Genomic DNA, 18,991 nt, shown 5'->3' with positions numbered 1-18,991 from the left:
AGGAACCTAGAGTGATCAAAACTCTGAAAAAACCTTGCCCCAGCAATCAGCACCATGAAACACATTACACTCCCCTTTCTCACAATCACTGGGTGAGAAGGAGGTATGTTCTACGAAAAGGCACCTTTTAAAATCATTTTGTCTTTCGCTTGAGATGTTATCGCGGACAAGTCCAACGAAAACTCACCCAGAGAGTGGGGAGCCTGGGGAATTCTCTGCCACAGAAAACGGTTGAGGCTAAAACATTGAATGTTTTCAGAAATAGATATAATTGTAAGGGTTAAAGGGATCAAAGTCGATGGAGAGAAAGTGGGAACAGAGGACTGAGTCGGATGATCAACAAAGATCATACTGAATGAGGAAGCAGGCTTGAAGGGCTGAATGGCCTACTCTCTAATTGCCCTTAAGATTGGTTTGCTCGGCCATTTCAGAGGGCAGATAAGAATCACTCACATTGTTGTAGGCCTGCAATCACATGTTGGCCACACCATGTAAGAATGGCAGATTTCCTTCTCTAAAGGATATTAATGAACCAGATGGGTTTTTATGAAAATTCATGATTGTTTTAAAGATTTCAATTTCAGATTTAAGTTTTGAGTGAAAACTTCGGCAGCTGAAGGGCTGGGAGTTGTGTCCTCAGAGTGTTAGTATGACACTGAATATTAGCTCAGTGGCATTACCACCACACTCAGCAAAAGTGATCAAGGGCTCGCTGCAGACAGCTGGAGGGGTAGGGGGCATCAGAGGACAGCAGGGATCTGGAAATGGAACATGAGGAGCAGCGAGGCAGTAGGGGAGAATGGGAGATGTGGGCCAGTAGGGACCTGAGCCAGTTTGTCCTTGAGCACAGTCAGAAAATTCAGCACAGGTCAGGCATAGAAGCTCAGGACTCATACCAAATCATCAGGCAAATGGGCGTAACATTTAGATTCAGACAGTTCAATGTATATCAAGGACACCAGATTCATAATGGAATTATAATCCAGAGGCTAGTGAGACATTCCTTCCACCTCCTCTCAGATTTCACATTTCTAAATCAACATCAGATCTGAACTTCGTAGCCAGAGGGTAATTCCAACTCACTCACTGGCTCACGGGTTCTGTTGTCAATCCTAGAGACACGTCTGTGTGACACACAGCTTCTTCAATGAGGCTATAGAGCTGACAAAATCCCCCTCATCAAAGGGTGATAAAACACAACCATTCCAGAACAACTGAAAATCATCACATTGAAACATTCAGAAAGTAATGTCCGTCAAGGACCGTATTTCTGTTATCATCAAATTCAAATGTTCAATACCGGACAAATAATTCCTCATTTAATCAATTAGGAAAAGTATGTATTACTGAATCGTGTTATATTCCAGAAGAATGGGTAGAACTGAAGTTAACATTTAAATATTTTTAGATGCATTTATTGACAGTTACATATTAAAGGCAGACAGTTACTAACCTCAACACTACAGATTCAGCCTCTGTCTATTTATTGGGGTGTAACTGACTATACTTCTCATCACCCTGTTCAGCAATGTTATTATACACCTCTGGAGCAAGTGGGACTTGAATCTGGGCCTCTTGGTCCAGGGGTAGGGACACTACCACTGTGCCACAAGAGGGCCCCAGGGTACAACTCAATCATCCCCAGTTAATTCCCACCACCTGTATGTAATTAAATACAATGAACATACAATTAACAGTAGCATGGTTATGCTTAACTATAAACCTCATTCCTATATCTTTAAATACATGTGTTTGTAATTTTAATCGACTTCAGTTTCCCTTGACACTGTTGAAATTTTCTTTATTTATCTCTTTATGATCCAACTTTATTTTATTGACCCCAGGTTTGTAGGTGTTGTCAACATGGCTCAGATTGGTTCTCCATTCATATCACTGTACTGTGTCAAATTTTAACTTTAAGATAAAATTTATCTTGGAAGAATAAAGGAGGAACTTACTTTTGTGTGCTAAGAAACAGTAAAACAAATTACCTTTGCAGAATTTTTTTCTCAACACCTGAAAAATGTCATTGGCTTGTTCACATTGCAACTGACAACAGCAAACGTGCATTGGAGACAGAGAGGGACTCAAGCATAATGCAGGCAGATAATAATAAACTGACAGGGTGGACATCTGGTTAGCAACCGGATTTCAAAATACTAAGTGTGGGATGGTACATTTTAGTAAAAAGAATAAAGAGACCACATGCTCCTTGGAAAATAAGAGCCTAAATGAAGCCCAGGGTGAGAGAAATTAAATCACATGCACACAAAGCAGAAGCCATCAAGGTGACAAAATACTAGAGTTTCCTTCCACAGGGGCAGAATTGAAAAGCAATGAAATTATATTAAATTTATATAGAACCTTGGTTAGACCACATTTGGGGCATTGTACACAATTCTGGTCTCCACATTATTAAAAGGATATGGAAGCACCGGGGAACGTGTGAAATAGACTTTTTTAGAATGATATCAGAACTGAGGATTTTTCATAAATGGAAGGCTGAGAAGGTTTGGATTTTTCTTCTTGTGAAAAGACTGGGCAGAGGCCTGATAGAGATTCTCATAATTATGGACGATTTAGACAGGGTAGTCATGGGGGCTTCATTACTGCCTGAAACCAAGTCCAGACATGAACTCATAATTCCACTAGGAATTCAGGAGAAACCTCTACACCCAGACAGTGGTGAGAATGTAGAACTGGGTGTCACGAGAAGGAGTTGAGATGAGCAGTACTGCGTCATTTGTGAGAAACTGGATAAATGCATGAGGCAAAGGGATTAGAAGCTTACATCGATGGGGTTCAAAGGAAAGTATGGGAGGAGATTCAAATGGAACATAAACACCAGATCAAATGGTCTGATTCTGTTCTGTAAATTCCACTTGTAATAAAATTCTATCTGAGTTTGTTATTTCAACACTATTAAAAAACACACTGAAAGATCAATTTGAGAACCTTATTTTTAACATCAGAGTGTATAACTTAGATGACAAAATAAGTGATTTACTGCACCATGCATTCTGCATTTATACGTTGAATTCCAAAAAGCTTCTTGTTTATATTGTAATGAAGATTTAGTGATGCTGCTGAACTATCAGACATAACCATATTCCAGTACTGCCTGCTTAGAATTATTGCTGAATCCGAAACCTCACTCTCTCACATGGTGTTACCAGACATCAATTTCTCCTTTACCAGTGCGGCTATTACACCAGTATCTCCCACCCCTGACACTACCAAATACCGTGACCTACCTCAAGGAGTAACACAGTGAGAAGGAGGAATACCAGATCACAAATCAGGTTTGTAGAAACATTTGCTAAACTCTGTCAAGCCATACAAACATCAGTGACTCTTCAAACAGAGAGACTAAATAAACCATGCATTTCTCATTTATTGGCAAGTTTCACTACAACAGAAATGGTCTCTCACACCCTGAGAAACTTTTCTTATTGACATCCTAATTCACTTCAAACTAGAACAATTATCGTTCTTTTAAATAGGTCAAGATGGTCATAGCTGCACCCTAGCAGCAGAGTTCAGTGTTTCATGTGGTATTGTACTGTGTTTCTATGCTTACACATCAAGAACTCAGGGAGAAATGGCATCAGAGATCCAATTTTAACAGTAAAAATAATATTGATAATTATATTATTGAGGATTTAATAACATGAATTGTTTATTTCAGAATTGTTCATTTGTTGAATGCGTTCAGGAGTTTAATTGTTCTTGACTTACAATTCCTGCTCTTTTCCTTCTGAGGTTACTACTCCAAGTGTTCATGCACCATCAGGGATGAATACGGCTTTATACCCTCTGAATCTGTTCCACACTTTGCTCAAATTCAGGGATGGGAGTGTGATAACTATCTAACTATAAATCACCATCATGACTAGGAACTATCAAGCCAATGGCTTAAAACACTAAACCACGGTGTAGTTTAGTAACCTAATGATCACAGTACTGTATGGGGAAATCGGTGGGGGGAGTTGTAATCTGGAAGAGTACGTCTAAATCCCACTATAGCAGCTGGAGAATTTAAATTCAGTAATTAAAAATAAATCCAGAATATCATGCTAGTATCATTAATGGTGACCATGAAACGACTGAATTCGGTGCATTCGTGGGTTGTAAGGAACGGAATCTGATGCCCTTGTCTAATCTGAGTTACATGATTCCAAACTCAAGCAATGCCATTGATTCTTAATTTGCCTTTTGAAATAGCCCATTGAGTTAGTGGATTGTATTCAAGGAGGTGACTTTGCATCATCTTCTCAAGGTCAATGAGTTATAATGAAAACCATATCCCCACAGATTAAACAAAATATGAATTTCTGCATAAAACATTTCTGGCAAACCTCCCTCCCATTGCTTAACTCCTTCATTCACTGTTCAATGATGTCCATGTCAGAACAAAATGTGTGGAATCTTATGCAATACGTAACTTGTGCTTCATTTAATAACTCATGGTCCAACTGTCGACAAGTTCAGATATTAGTCTGGATTATTTGCTTTTCTGAAGATTTTGTGAATAACACGTGAAAGACTTGATTCCCTCTGGAAGGGTGGGCATGTTCCTGCTCTGATCAAAACTGTGAAGGTCAGAGCAGAAATACAAAAACAGGACCCCGCCCCAAAGTGCTGAATATATTTTTACTATCTCAGATCAGAGAAAAATGACTCTAGCTTCCTGGTATTTAATTACTAAAGTTATTGGTAGAACACATCGCATCTGGACTGTCCTGTTCAGAATCAGACAGTCAATGCTATGTAAAGCAGACCACTGTCCCCAGGAGTGAGTTACAGAGTGGGACCTCAAAGGGTTTGGAGAATTTAAAATAAAATAGCCCCCTCTGCCAGGTGGATTGTCACATTAGCCTGACAGAGAGACTTGTGCACTCTGACCATTCCTTTGGGAATGTGTTTGGAGGTTCCTTCACTTGAGGATGGTGGGGTGGGGGTGGGGGGGGGACGAAATTGGAGGAGGTTGTCATGGTGGCAAGGTTGGGGGAGGTGCCACACAAACTGTGGTTCAAATCATGCATAAAAAACCTCTTCTAACGTAACATTGTCAGTCACGATATTGACGGTTCACTTACATTTGTCGCAGGCAGACACATACATGCATTCACAGGGATCTACTCTCTGCAAACAAATGGAAGTGCTCAGGCCATTTTAGGGATTTCCAGAGAGTTTGAGCAGCCCATGGTTCCCCATTGCTTTCAGCATGGCAGTGTCTTGGCCAATCAGAATGTAGAGATGCCGGTGTTGGACTGGATTGGACAAGTTCAGAAATCACACAACATCAGGTTATAGTCCAACAGGTTTATTTGAAATCACAAGTTTTTGGAGCGTTGCTTCTTCAGCTGAAGTGAGCTTGTGGTTTCAAATAAACCAGTTGGACTAGAACCTGGTGTCGTGAGCCGTCTGACCTTGGCCAATCAGACACAACTTTCCAACCAATAGCGCCTTTTTCTTCCACGATGTAGAAGGAGAGGCTGGACAAACTCAGGTTGGTTTCTCTGGAGCAGCAGAGGCTGAGGGGAGACCTGATAGAAGTCTGTAACATTATGAGGTGTATAGAGAGGGTTGACGGTCAGAATCTTATCATCAGAGTTGAAATGTCTACAATTAGGGGACATGCATTTGGCGGGGGGGGGGGGGGGGGAGTTCAAAAGAAGATGTGAGGGGCAAATGTTTTACACAGAGAGTGGTAAGCACCTGGAACGCATTGGAAAGCGTAGTGGTGGAAGCAGATACAATAGGAGTGTTTAAGGCATTTTTAAATAAACACACGGATATGTAAGGAATGGAAGGATATGGGCCCTGTGCAGGCAGAAAGGACACGTTTAATTTTGCGCCATTGTGGTTCTGTGTTGTACTCCTTCTATGTTCTATTGTAGAGTTTGTTTATTATATTTTATTGTAGAGTTTGTTCTATTGTAGAGTTTGTTTGTTTGAAATTTGGCATTCTTCTCTTTATCTTGATGAAAACAAGATGAAAAATTTCAGCAACTTGTGTCTCTTTTCAGCAACATTCAAGTTCTGTGTAATCAACTCTCAGATCAATCACATTATTTCATTTCCAAATGAAGCGCCCCATTTTCCCCGGAGTTAGAATGCCAACTTTATGTCACATTACAGGCATTTTCAAACCGTGAACTCCCTGCACACTCCGATCTGGGTGAGTGAAGCAGGGAGCTCTGTAAACCTGTGGTTAGGGAGAAGATGATGCAGCATAGCCTCAAATTCACATACAAAAAGTTACGATTCTCAACAAAACGTTTCGTCTTTGACCCCAGAAGATGCTGCTTCCCAGAGAAAACTCTTTGGTCAGTCAGCGTGACCCTGCCAGGTGACAGATGTTGTTCGGTCTTGGGAGTATCACACCTAAGCCGATTTTTGAGGGCAGGGTTCATGAACAAGTTCCCAGCCTGACCAATACTGGTTGATATCATTCCTCACAAAGTTGCTTTCCTGTCCCTTTGAACTCAACATGGGCCAAGAAATTGAATCTGCAATTGATAGATACCTGCTTTTAAAAAAATACAGGCATCCTGTACGACTCCATCATTTCAGAGGAGAATTAGTAAATGTATAACTTAATGAAATTGATTAAATCTTCAAATTCACTAAATTTAATCAGAATAAATATTTATTTGAAACAAAAAGTGAATATATTTTTAATTAAGTCAGCTCCTTAATTTCTCAATATCAGTCAAAACGGTTCATTTTATGATCTGATATCAAATGAGTGTTTTCATTTTTCGGAAAAAAATTCTCTAACCCTCGTTGTAGCTCTGCTCGCATTTTGCCTTCAGTGTGCTGAATGAAAACTCGTCATTCTCTCTGTCACAAAGCCCAAAACTGCAAACCCATCCTCTGTTTGAGTCTCTTCATATAACACTTAGGCCTTTAGTATCAAAGTGGCAGTGACTGACCACTAGTTCTGTGGTTTGCCGAAGTTAAGTGTGGTCTTTGCATCAGACCTAGTGTTCGTTCAAGTCCCTCTCCAAAGGGGACAGAGCAAACCCCAAGGTGGCCCTTGTACTGCAATAATAAAGACAGCGCTGCGCTGTGAAAAAAAGGTGCGGTAATTTGGCTGAGATGTTAAATCCCGCTGTCCATCTGATCAGCTGGAAATGGGTCATGTTCTCATGATTTTATCTCAAAGAACAGCGGAGGAGTTCTGCCTAGTATCCTGGCCAATCCGCAACTCTCAGTCAAAACACTGTCATGGTCACATTACTGTTTGTGGGATCTTGCTGTGCGCAAAATGGGCGACACCAGTTTCTACAACACACCAGTAACTGCTCTTCAGTTACATAAGTACATCAACATTCCTCCTTCCACGCTTTCCCTCGCTTTACTCAATCCACAACGTTCTCAAACGGTTTGGGGATCATAAGCAAAGGAGCAAGTGACAGCTGGGAGATTTTATTTATTTTGTTTATTTTTGGCCCGCTGAAGGCGTGGCTTCAATCGGGAAAGAAAACTAAAACTTTCATTTCTGTAGCGCCTTTCATGACACGCCACGGATCATCATCAATGAAACTATCTGAAGCTAATCAAATCCTGGAGTCAGGGAACACAGCAAGCTCCCAGAGATTGTAAAGGGACACCCATTATATACGGTGACATTAACTGAGGGAGAATTTCTGGTCAAGAAAACAGGGATTATTCCTCCTGATCTTGGTCAAAGCAATACCCGGAAAACGTCATCCAGTCCCGGTCTGGAAGTTAACTCTGATCAATGTCAAATTCCAGCTGGAAGTTTCTCTCCAAGACATAGAGCCAGACAATCTGATCCAGTGGGAAACAGGCCATTTGGCCCAACAAGTTCACACTGACCCTCCAAAGACTATCCCACCCAGATCCATTCCCATTCCCCTACTCTATTACTCTACATTTACCCCTGACTAATGCCCCTAGCCTACCGGAACACTACCGGCAATTTCCCATGGCCAATTCACCTAACCTGCACATCTTTGGGCTGTGGGAGGAAACTGGAGCACCCGGAGGAAACCCACGCAGACACGGGGAGAACGTGCAAACTCCACACAGTCAGTCGCCCGAGGCTGGGATCTGATGAGCACAAGGTTCAGAGTTCTCTAGGACAGGACTGAGGAAGCTGCACTGACCGCGCTGTTGTCACGTTCAGACATTAAACCAAATCCCTCTGTTCCAAACCCGCAACACTGCCCTTCCAACAGCAAGCGGACCCCCTCAGCCCGAGTCCCACTGGATCCGGGCTGTGTATTCCGCACAACAAACAGGGACCTGCCTGATCCTTCCTTGTCTCTCACCATCGTCCCCATCCATCCCTGTACAATACAACCCAAGGCATGTTTAAAAACAGAGGAGTTACCTCTCCATAGCACCCCTCATATCCTTAATGTCTTTTTACGACTTTTATTTTATTTTGTATGTAAGGAGCTGAAGATCCCAGTGATGTTATCGCTGGATTATTAATCCAAAAGACAGCTCATGTCCTCGGGCTGCGGATTGGAATCCTCCCCGAATTCAGTAACAATCTGGGATTAAGAGTCTCATGGTGATCATGAACCCTCTGTCGACTGCAGGGGGAAAACTCCACCAGACTGGCTAATGTCCTTGAGGGAAGGAGACTGCCCTCCTTACCCGGGCTACAGTCCCACAGCTCTAACCCCCCTCTCGGGAATAACTGCAGGGCGAAACCAGGCAGACCCACACCCCAGTGAATGAGCAGCAAACATTCCTGTGAAATATGGCCTCAACACTGAGAGCGACCAGCAGGAGCTGAGAAACTGCGGGTGTTGGAAATCTGTCACAGCCACAGGGACTGTTTGAGAAATTCGGCAGTTCCGACAACCTGGCTCACTGCACCCCAACGTTAACTCTGTTTCTCTCTCCACAGATGCTGCCAGATCTGCTGAGTTTCTCCAGCAGTTTCTGTTTGTGATGTACAAGAGACCATCTGCTCTGCTGGGAGATACATTTGGTCAGAAATCTACTTTAAACTAGTGTCCCGGGCGATTTTAAATCCACCGAGGAGCCAGAGCAAGTCTCTGCTTGCTGACATAGCTGCACCCTTCAGGTAGCGGCGGGACTCGCTCTCTGCTGAAATCCCCGGGGCCGCAGTGTCTCTGAGAGCGACAGTGATGCGAGTCCCTGAGGTAGCTCTCCCCCACCCCGCGCTGTGTGTGTGTGAGACTGGGCCTCAGAACGAGTGGTCTCTCGGGGTAGTGTGTATGAGGACCCCGGGCTGAGAGACAGAGAGAGGGCTTTTGTTAATAACACACCCAGGGTAACCAACTTCCAACCCACTGCTTGTACATTTCTGCAAAAGCCTATGTTTAGGATAGGGGAAGAAGATTAAAGTAATCATATGTGAATTGATTTATATGATGCACATTCGGTAAAAGAGATACAACCAAAATGCAACTTTTAAAATCAAAGCGCATCAAAAATAAGTCACTTTTTCTTTAAAGGAAGGAAACATATTATTAATTGTCAAAGTATTCTTTCTTAACTTGATCCTGTAAATAATCTTCGTGAATCTAACACACAAGGTGAATTATCCTTTGACGAATTGTGATTTGAACGGTTTATTTTTTTCTGAAGTCACTTTATAAAATATCCAGTTAGGATGGTGATACTTCGAGCAAATGTAATTACAGTGTTTGGTGTCCCCCTCCCTTGAATAATGTCAGGGACTATAATCCCATCGTCAAGTGAACACAATAAAGAGGTTTTCTGTAGCTTGGGCGCATTGTTTAAAAAAAGGGCCTGTCAACCCGCGACTGGGAGCCGCGCTCCGTCTGAATGCAATTAGCGTTTTTTATAAAAAAAATCTATTCAAAAGACATGCCAAACGAGAACAAACCGTATCAGCCCAGCAATAGAGGAATTAAAAAAAACACAGCGAGTGTTTCTGAGCAAGTAATTACAGTGTTAGTACACTGCATCGCGAGTACAAGACTGCAATTTACCTCAGGGTTCAATAGACTCAGGGTTTATTTGACTCAGTAAAAAGACCCCTAAACCCACCGAGTCCAGAACACAGCGTGCACCCCTACACTCGCCCTCTCCCTCAAACACAGACTGGAAGTCAGGCAGATCCTCAGCGGCTCTGAGAGAGTTAGTCTCCAGCCCGGAGTGAGAAACACCAGGAGCTGGGGAAGTCCGGGCAGATTTCCCGGAGGAAAATCTGTGGACCCGTAGGTTCCATGGTCTCTGTTTCCAAACTGTTTCCTTTTCAAGACTGGATTATATTTTTATAAAATCAAATAAACCGCACTGCCTTGCCCATGGAGATGCTGAGAGGGAGGTGAATGATGTACCGGCCAAGCTGTGTATACACTGGTCCTTCACTCTCATCCAGTTCCCACTCAAACCCCCTCTCCCTCTCCATCTCCTTCTCCCTCTCCCTGTTCCCTCTCTCCGACTCTGTTTTCTGTTTCTCTCTCCCTCTCTCAGTCACCTTCTGTTTTTCTCTCTCTCTCTTTCCCTCTCCCACTCTCTCTCTCTCGGTGCTGTTGACCAATTTCATTCCCTCCTTTTCCTGCCCACAAGACATCAACCACCGAGAAATGGGAATATGGTGAGTGATCTGTCTCTCTCCAACTCGCACCTTGCACTTTGTGAGTTAGTGCGGCTGAATTCTCCCCAGCCTGCCCAAGAAGGGGCCGAGGAGCAGAAAACTGCGATAGTGGAGATCTGAAACAAATTTAAAAAACACAGAAAGAAGTGGAGAGACTCAGCAGGTCCCGGCAGTGTCTGTGGAGAGAGGGAGGGAGGGGAAGAGGCCAGTGTTATGATGGTAGCTCCTGACCCGAACACTAACTCAGTAGGTTTCTAGGCAGAGGCTGCTCGGCCTGCTGAGACTTTACAGCAGTTTCTTGTTTAATTTCAGATTTACAGGATGCACGAGATTACAGGATTTTGCTCTCGCCTGAGTGGAATACAAATCAGAGCCCTTTCTCTCCCTCCCTTCCTCCCCTCTATCCAGGGACACCCCAGGAGAGAGCAACGGCGGGAGGGTGGACACCTGGGTTGAGACAATCTGGGAATTGGGAAGGGAATGAAAAGATATGGTGGGGCGCGGGATGTAATGATAGGGGCAAGCGGAGTGATCACAGTGTTTTACCCCTCACCGACTCACTCCCTGTTTGTTCTGTCTGAGGGATAGTGGAGCTGGCTACAGGAGGGGACGTCATACTGCATCCTGAAGGACACCCCCTCAGCTCACTGTCCCCCCCGCCCTCAGCCCCACTGTTTCCAAAACACTTTCAGGAATGTGTGAGCGCTAAGGGCTGGGTCTCTGCAGGTTATGGTCAGGAATGTTATGAAAAAGCTCTGAAAGATCATGCTCAGGGAGGACTGGGAAATGGGAACGGTGCTTTCTCCATTCCCGGGGAAGGAGCCGCCAGTTAGTGTTCACCACCTCCCCCCGCCCCCCCCCCCGCTGGGCACAGACTGTGCACCAGATCCGGATGGTTTTATAAACGCTGCTGTGTACGGGGGGGTTGACTCAATGTCCAGGCTCTCCTCCTCCCCCCCCAGGAACCACATTACAAACTGCCGCCCCATTTTCCCAGCCCTGGAAATGCAACAATTCAAAAGTTGTACTTTGCCACCAAAGGGTTAAGTTTGGATTTCTTGTGTTTTTCCTTGACCATTTCCTCTCGATTTATGAAGTTTAATAACTAGCCTTTTCTCTAAAGCCTTCAGCCCCCTCCCCCGGTATTTGCCTGGTCTCTATTTCCTTGTGCTGTCCCTCCCTCTCTCTCGCAGGTAGTCTGCCTCTAATAAACAGCGAGAGAATGACTCGGAAGGCAAAAGTGAGGACTGCAGATGCTGGAAACCAGAGTCTAGATTAGAGTGGTGCTGGAAAAACACAGCAGGTCAGGCAGCATCCGAGGAGCAGGAAAATCGACGTTTCGAGCAAAGGCGTTTGATTACAATATCATGTTTTCCCCGGTAGTTCCTGGAGGTGTCTGATTGTGTTCGGGACCTCGGTTTCTGTAACAGTTTCCACTGCCCCTGTGGACAGAGCCCCTGATTATTCAGGGGTTCATCCTGCAAAACCTTGACCCAACTGGGAGAAAAGCAGCCCCCTTGTTTTTGTTGGAAGTGGGGGATGATGCCCTCTGCACTGGACTGTCCCAATTGGAGGGAAAGAAACTATCCCTGTCAGCCTTACCCCACTCCCCTCCTCAATCCTGTCTCAATAAGGTCCCTTCTAAACTCCACCAAGCTCCTCAACCTGTTCCCCCATCAGACAGCGCTCACCCTCCGGGAGCAGCAGCTGAGCCTTCTCCGGCCTGCCCCCAGGCAGGGTCTTATCGGGGAGTGGGGTGGGGGGGCTGGTTAAATTTCCATGTGCAAACTCCCAACTCAAAGACAAAAACTCGCGGCTTCGAACCAACAGAAAGCAGCAGCAAACTTGCCCCGCATTAACGGGACGCTCGCTGCAAAACCTCCTTCCCATTCTCCCCCCACCCCCCCCAGACCCCTGCAATGCCCAAACGGCTTCCATCCAAGTTGGAGGGTCCGTCCAGGAAAATGAGGCCAAATATCATCCAATCCCTCCGGGATTTCCGCAGTCACATGGAGGCGGGGGGAGGGGGCTTTAAGTCAGGGGGAACTTGCCCCACTCGGGCGGAAGTGAGTCAACCCCCCCCCACCCCGTAACACGGTCTCTGTAATCCGAGAGAGCCCTGAAACCCCATTGTGGGGTGAGGGGGGTGCCTGTCTGTTTCATCACTTGAGAAAGGTGTGGGCGCGCCTGGGAGACGGACCGAAGGGACCCTTGGGGCTCATGCTGTCTCTTTGTAAAAGGAATTAAAGCCAGCGGCTGCCGAGCCTCCCACTGGCCTTCAGACAGAGTGGGACTGACAGGCGGCAGATTCGGGATCAAATGCTTCTCTCAAAGCCATTTAGTGGAGGTCCCCACGTTCGGATGCACCTTCCCCCCCGAGCACAGCATCAGGCAGGGCTTCCCTGTAGAAACCGGAGCCCGAAATCAGTTGATGGTGATTGTCGGTCTCCCAGAGTCAACAACCTCTACCCCCACCCCCGCCCCCGCCCAAAACACTGAGAAATTATTCACCTTTCTTCAGGCAAACACACAACCACCAGCGGGATGTTCAACTGTTTGCTTTCTTTTTAATTGTTTCAACTATTTCATTAGTTCCTGAACTAAGGATTTTTTAAAAATTCCTTTTGAGCATCTTTGCTTTAATTAATATAATTAATTGACAGAAGCATAACATGGAATGCGGATTATTCGTGTCACAATTACCGACAGTAATTATTTAACCAGTAATTTCATAAATTCAAGGGCAACATTCGCTTTGTTTTATTTAAACATTTTTTGCTTTGCCAAAAAAGCTTTAAATTTCAGTTTTGTTCGTGTTGTTTATATAGTTAGAGTTGGTTACAGGGAAGTGGCCGACTCCTTCCAACAGTTATTTATGTATTTTTAGTTTTGAAAATGTTGTTTTAAAGTCTAAATACTGATAAAGTCAGCCCAGTGTTGCGAGTGAAGCAGCCAGTGCACGTTACTGTGTAAGGCTCGATTGGAACTAGCCTATTGCAAGTTGTCAAATCGTATCTTGTGAGTCCCGTCCCCGACACTGGACTGTGGACAAATTCCTTTCAGTTGTCAACAGCTCAGTGTTGTTTTTACTTCCAGGACTAACTGCAACATCAGAGGTTTAAAAAATGTAGACAGCTCAGAATGAAACGAATGTGAGGTAACAGAGACAGAACATGATTTACAAAGCAAAATTCAAAAAGGAAATTGGACGGGAGTAATTAGCTTATGGAAATAAACGATAAAACTGAGGATCAATGGCCAACCAATAACCTTGATCATCGCACCCCCTTCCCCTCCCCGGGAAAGACTTCTTACAGAAGATAAATCCAACAAGAGATTTGGATAATTCTAAACAGCGAGGATTCTCGTTCTGAGAGAATCCATTCCCCTTTCCTATAAAAGGCCAGGATTTCGAAAGCTTGAAATGACATTGTCCTCGCACTGTTTTCGGTTCCCTCAGGGAGCTGGGTTTACGGTCGGGGCAGGTGTGCTTCATTCCCTTCTCAGGGGGACAGACATCACCTCGGACTCTCTGCTTCTCTCCCCCCTCCCCTCACTCTCTTTCCCTCGAAAAGCTGCTTCATTCGCCTTTCTCATGTTTTTTCAAACTCCCCTCCGCTGACCTTCTCTCGCCGTTTCTCTGTTTGGTTTCTTTTTTTCTCTCCTTTCCCCATTTCACGGATTGTCTCGACCCTTTCCCTCTCTCCCTCCCTCCCTCCCTCCCCCCCTCCCCCGTCTCTGAGATTTTGTTACCCTCCCGGTCTCCAATAACGAAATCGGGGCTTTCTCTTTGTAGGAAAGCAGACAGGAATGGAGCAGAGGGAGTGCAGTTCCTGGCGAGCCCGGGATCACTGACATTCCCAAGTTTCTGCTGTCACTTGCTGACTTTCGGTCACTCTTTGATCCAGTGTTGCAGGAGGGAGCTGGAGGGACCGAACTGGGGGATGGGGAAGGGGGTTACACGCTAGACACAAGCTGCATCTCAAACCCCTGTCTGCAGCCTCTCTCGCCAGTCCCTCTGTGAAAGCAACTCCGAAAGGCGCCTACACCATTTCCAAACTGCACACCACAAATTCGATTTTTGTGGCGCTAGTTAGGGGCGGGTGGCCTGAGCTTTTTTCGAGTTTAAAGGACTTTTTTTCTGCAGTAGTCAAACGATTTTTAAAGGACGAGGAAGCAAATTTAACCGGCGCCTTAAATAAAATGCCGGATCAAAATGTTTCTTCCAAAATATTCCTTTAGTTTTTTTAAAAAAAAGATTTTAATCAGATCGAGCGAAATCCATTTGCTGTTGGATTCGGCAGAATGTGCGAATCCAAATTGTTTAGGATGCACTTTGTAACGAGGGGGCAGCCAGAGTTGATCCTCCCTCCGGGAATTTTACAGGGAATTCCCGGGAATGATCCCAGGGTTTACAGGGCGCTCGGAGAGAGCCGCACTTTCGGATTTTTGTGAGATTTTTGATTGCGCGCTGCCGGTTGAGCGGAAATCCTCGGTCTAGCGAGAGCGAAAGGTTCAGCCCAGTGTCAGGACAGGGTTCGGCCCTGGGAGTACCCTGCTCACCGTGAAGGAGACAGAGAGAGAGAGACAGAGAGAGAGAGACAGAGAGAGAGAGAATTCCCATACGCGGAATAATTCACTCCAAACCAGCGCTTAAAAACACCTCCTCAAACGGGTTTGGTATCGAATGTACCGAGTGTGTCTCTAAGCCCGAGACTCCCAGAGGCGAATCCCTCCGGTTTCTTCACCTCCTTATGAATGACATTGTTTCTGGACAATTATCCCTTATTCCCCAATGAAACGAATTGACGGATTTAAACCAAACAATATTTTATGTCAGATCTTTCTGGAAACAAAATACAAACTTTATAAGCTGGGAAACCCGGCGACCCGCACAGATTCACAGAAAAAGGTTTGAAATCCGCCGTCATTTCCCTCAGTGTGACTCCCCCACATTATCATTCAGTCCCAGTTCAAACCTCTCGGTTTGTCTCAGAGTGAGTCCCCGGCACATTTCACTGAGAATATTGTGCACTTTTTAATAGAGACAAACATTCCAACCTCACTCGGAACAGACATCCATAAATATTTTTCCAGTTTCTCTATTTAATAAATTGAATCATATTCGGCTCCCGGACTGTGACGGGGTAAGATTAGTTTAGCCTCAGATTTCCCTGCAACCTGGAGGGGCTGACTGACTTTCTCGTGGTTAGACCGTGTTCCAGATTATTCCTGTCCAGCCTGCACCTTCCTGACCCGCCAATTATTTGCTGGGAAGTTACAAACACAATTGCAATTTTACAGAATTTGACCATTCCAAAAAAATGCAAAAAAAAAACAGCCAACGTGGGCATTCTGGGTTTTCACCCACACAGCCACTATCACAGCAACCCTGACCCCCACCCACCCCCACAGCAACCCTGTCCCCCACCCCCCTCCCCCCCACAGCAACCCTGTCCCCCCACCCAGGGGCTAGGGACAGAGATACACGCAGTTGAGGTGTCTCAGCATTTACCTAACGCTGCGTGACCCGAGCACACCCCTAAACCCCAGCTCGCTCTCTCTCGCCCCAACTCCCCTGTTTCACTCTCAATGATACCAAATTCACACCTACACACCCTCACCTCCCCACACACCCCTCACCCTCCTACATCCCCTCATACCCTCACACCCCCTCACACACCCCTCACCCTCACACACCCTCACCCTCACCCCATACCCTCTCTCACCCCCCCCACCCTCACCCCCTCACACTCCCCCACCCTCACCCCCTCACACACCCCCACCCTCACCCTCTCACACACTCTCAGAGCGAGGGCACCTCCACAAAAAAAGTCGGGAATCGGTTTTTTTTCAGTCGGCCCAATTTCAAAGAAATTCGGAAAGATTTTCAAATCAACTTCTCTCCAAATTACATTTACAATCGGATGAAGCACGAGGTGCAGCCCGGAATCGACTGGATCCCGGGAGGGAGCTCTCTCTCTCTCTCTCTCTCTCGATCACAGCGAGCCGGCTGGCTTTGGGAAAGAGCGGAACTTTACAAACTCACTTCGCCAAGTTTCAGAGCCGGGGCTCCGCGCTTGGTGGTTCTTTCTCGTTTTGGGATCCGGGAGAACAGAAAGGTTCCCTTTAAATCTGGACAATGATCCAAACTGGTCACAGACACTCGGGGGAGGCAGCCCGGGGCCCGGGGCACGGGACGGATCGGGAAACTTTCCGCCGGTTGAACGACGGCGGGTGGCCGGGCGGGAGCGAGGAGGTCCCCGGGGGAAGAGCTGCTGTGCCCAGGGGAATCTCAGCGTCTCTGGGACCCAGTCCCAGGGAGAGGCAGGCTCAGAGACATCGAGAGAAACCCCATCAAAAAGGGGGCAGAATCTCCGCAGCTATCCTTTCCCCGGGCACCAGGAGGGAGGGGGGTGGGGTGAGGGGGGTGGGGTGGGGGGGGGGGGTGGGTGGGCTGGAGGGTCGCCCCCATCCAGTTCCAGAGGGTCTGCTGTGTCTGCAGCACCGCCCCATGTTCAGCACCGCTCCGGACCAACCGACAATGGCACAGACTCGTCACAAACTGAGTACAAGCCCCTCTCCACCTCCCCCACCCCACCTCCCCCACCCCAGCTCCCCCACCCCAGCTCCCCCACCCCAGCTCCCCCACCCCAGCTCCCACACCCCACTCCAGCCAAAACCTCCTCACTCCCTCCCTCCCTCACTCTGGTCACAAGGAGCAGTTTCTCCACACTCCCTCTCTCTCTGACCGGCCTCTGGATTTACACAGTCCCGAGTGGCGGCCATACACATACCGGCTGGAAACTCAGCGCCTCTCCCTCCCTCACTCTCTGTCCCCTCACTCTCTGTCCCCTGCTCTCTGTCCCTCTCCTCCTTTGGTCTCCCCCCTCCCTCTCTCTCTGTCCCTCTCTGTCCCTCTCCCTCTCCCTCCCTCCCTCTCTGCCTCTCTCGGCCACGCCGGCCCAGATACAGGACTGTGGAACCCATCACTTACTGAAAGGGAACCGTCAAACTGCAGCGCGGAATCTACATTTAAACAGAGCACGAGAAACGCCGTCAAATGACCCGAAAACAGAGTGAATCCCACCCCGGCCTCCCCCAAACACAATCACAATTTCCAACCTCCTCGGCCACCCTCCCCCCTTCCCTCCCTCACCCGCACTCAATTCATCATTTTAACCTCCTCTCCCACAAAATAAAACCCTTTCCAACTTCCCAAACTGGGGAAGCTGTCCCAGGGAGTGGGCAACTGCCCTTCCCCTCGGCACACTCTGTCCCATTTGGAACTTTTTGGTTCAGCCGACCCAACCCCCCCCCCCCCTCTCCAGAAACAACAAAGAATTTAAAAAATCCACAAAACTTTGAAGTTGGTGAAAAGTTGAGTATCTCCCCCTCCCTCAACCCACCCCCTCCCCCTGCTCCGCGCCAGCGGCCGGGAAGTGACTGACCTGCGGGAGGGGGGGTGGGGGGAGAGGCGGGGGCTGCTCTCTCTCTGTGTCTGTGTCGGCCTGACGGCCCCCGGACGATCAGCCCCTTTCCGAGCTCAATGTCAGAGTCTCAGAGCCCGACTCCTTCCCGGTGACCAGGCGCTGCTGCAGTAGGAGCCTCTCTCTCTCTCTCTCTGCACTGGGGTGGCTGCGATGCAGTTTTCTTCCTATATTAGATATTTTCTTTCCACTATGTGCAGCATGCTCCTGGGACGATTGGATTGCATGTTTTTTTTAAAGATCTCTCTCTCTCTCTGTATGTGAGGAGAGCCGCTCTCTCCTTTCTCAGCACCCGGCTGGGAGCAGTGACTCCACCATTCTGTGTGACATCCCACCGCCTCCAGACAGACAAGCACTCACTCACATACAGACTCTCACACACACTCACCCAGAGAAAGAAGCAGCTTTTAATCCCGGGGTTTGAGTCTTACACACAAACAGCGTGAGGCTGAGGAGACAGTTTGCCAACAGCCGTAATCCATCTAAAGCAGGTGCTGCTGGTTTTCGCCTCCCCAGCTCAGTGTCGACACTGCTTCCGTGCCGGAGTTAGCTCCTAGACAGTAACTGCCCACCCCCTCATACTCATTATTGGGGAGGGGTGGGTGCAGAATGGGAGGGGTACTGCAGACAATCAGATTGTCACCTCATTATTCAAAGGATGACCCATTTAAATTAAAGCATGCTTCACAGAGCTGAGACTTGTTCAGATTTGGTAAGGTGCTCTCTGTTCCTACCCATCCTGTTTGGGGTGTAGCGTGCACAGGTGTAGCTCCCTCAGGTAGCTCAGCGTTTGAACATGTCCCGCTGACCTGATGCCCATCAGCAGCAATCACAGACCCTGACCCCATGAGCAGGGTCAGTCACCATCAGTGACTACATCAGGCCATTTGGTCCATCTGACCCAAGGCAGAGTCCATGC

At 46.9% G+C, this 18,991-nt stretch overlaps 1 protein-coding gene across 3 annotated transcripts in view; it reads right to left on the bottom strand.

Moving 5' to 3' along the window:
* foxp4 (forkhead box P4) overlaps positions 1 to 18,448 on the bottom strand; it is a 390,222-nt gene extending 371,774 nt beyond the window's left edge. For all 3 annotated transcript variants that reach the window (XM_060845038.1, XM_060845040.1, XM_060845041.1), the window contains exon 1: positions 18,034 to 18,448. The gene's annotated coding sequence lies outside the window, so the exon portion shown is untranslated. The remainder of the gene's footprint in view (positions 1 to 18,033) is intronic.
* Positions 18,449 to 18,991: the final 543 nt, after the last annotated feature.

Source organism: Hemiscyllium ocellatum, chromosome 26 (assembly GCF_020745735.1).
Source record: "Hemiscyllium ocellatum isolate sHemOce1 chromosome 26, sHemOce1.pat.X.cur, whole genome shotgun sequence".
Classification (NCBI taxonomy): domain Eukaryota; kingdom Metazoa; phylum Chordata; class Chondrichthyes; order Orectolobiformes; family Hemiscylliidae; genus Hemiscyllium; species Hemiscyllium ocellatum.
The sequence above is the reverse complement of the archived record's forward strand: the minus strand, read 5'-3'. Positions and strand labels throughout refer to the sequence as shown.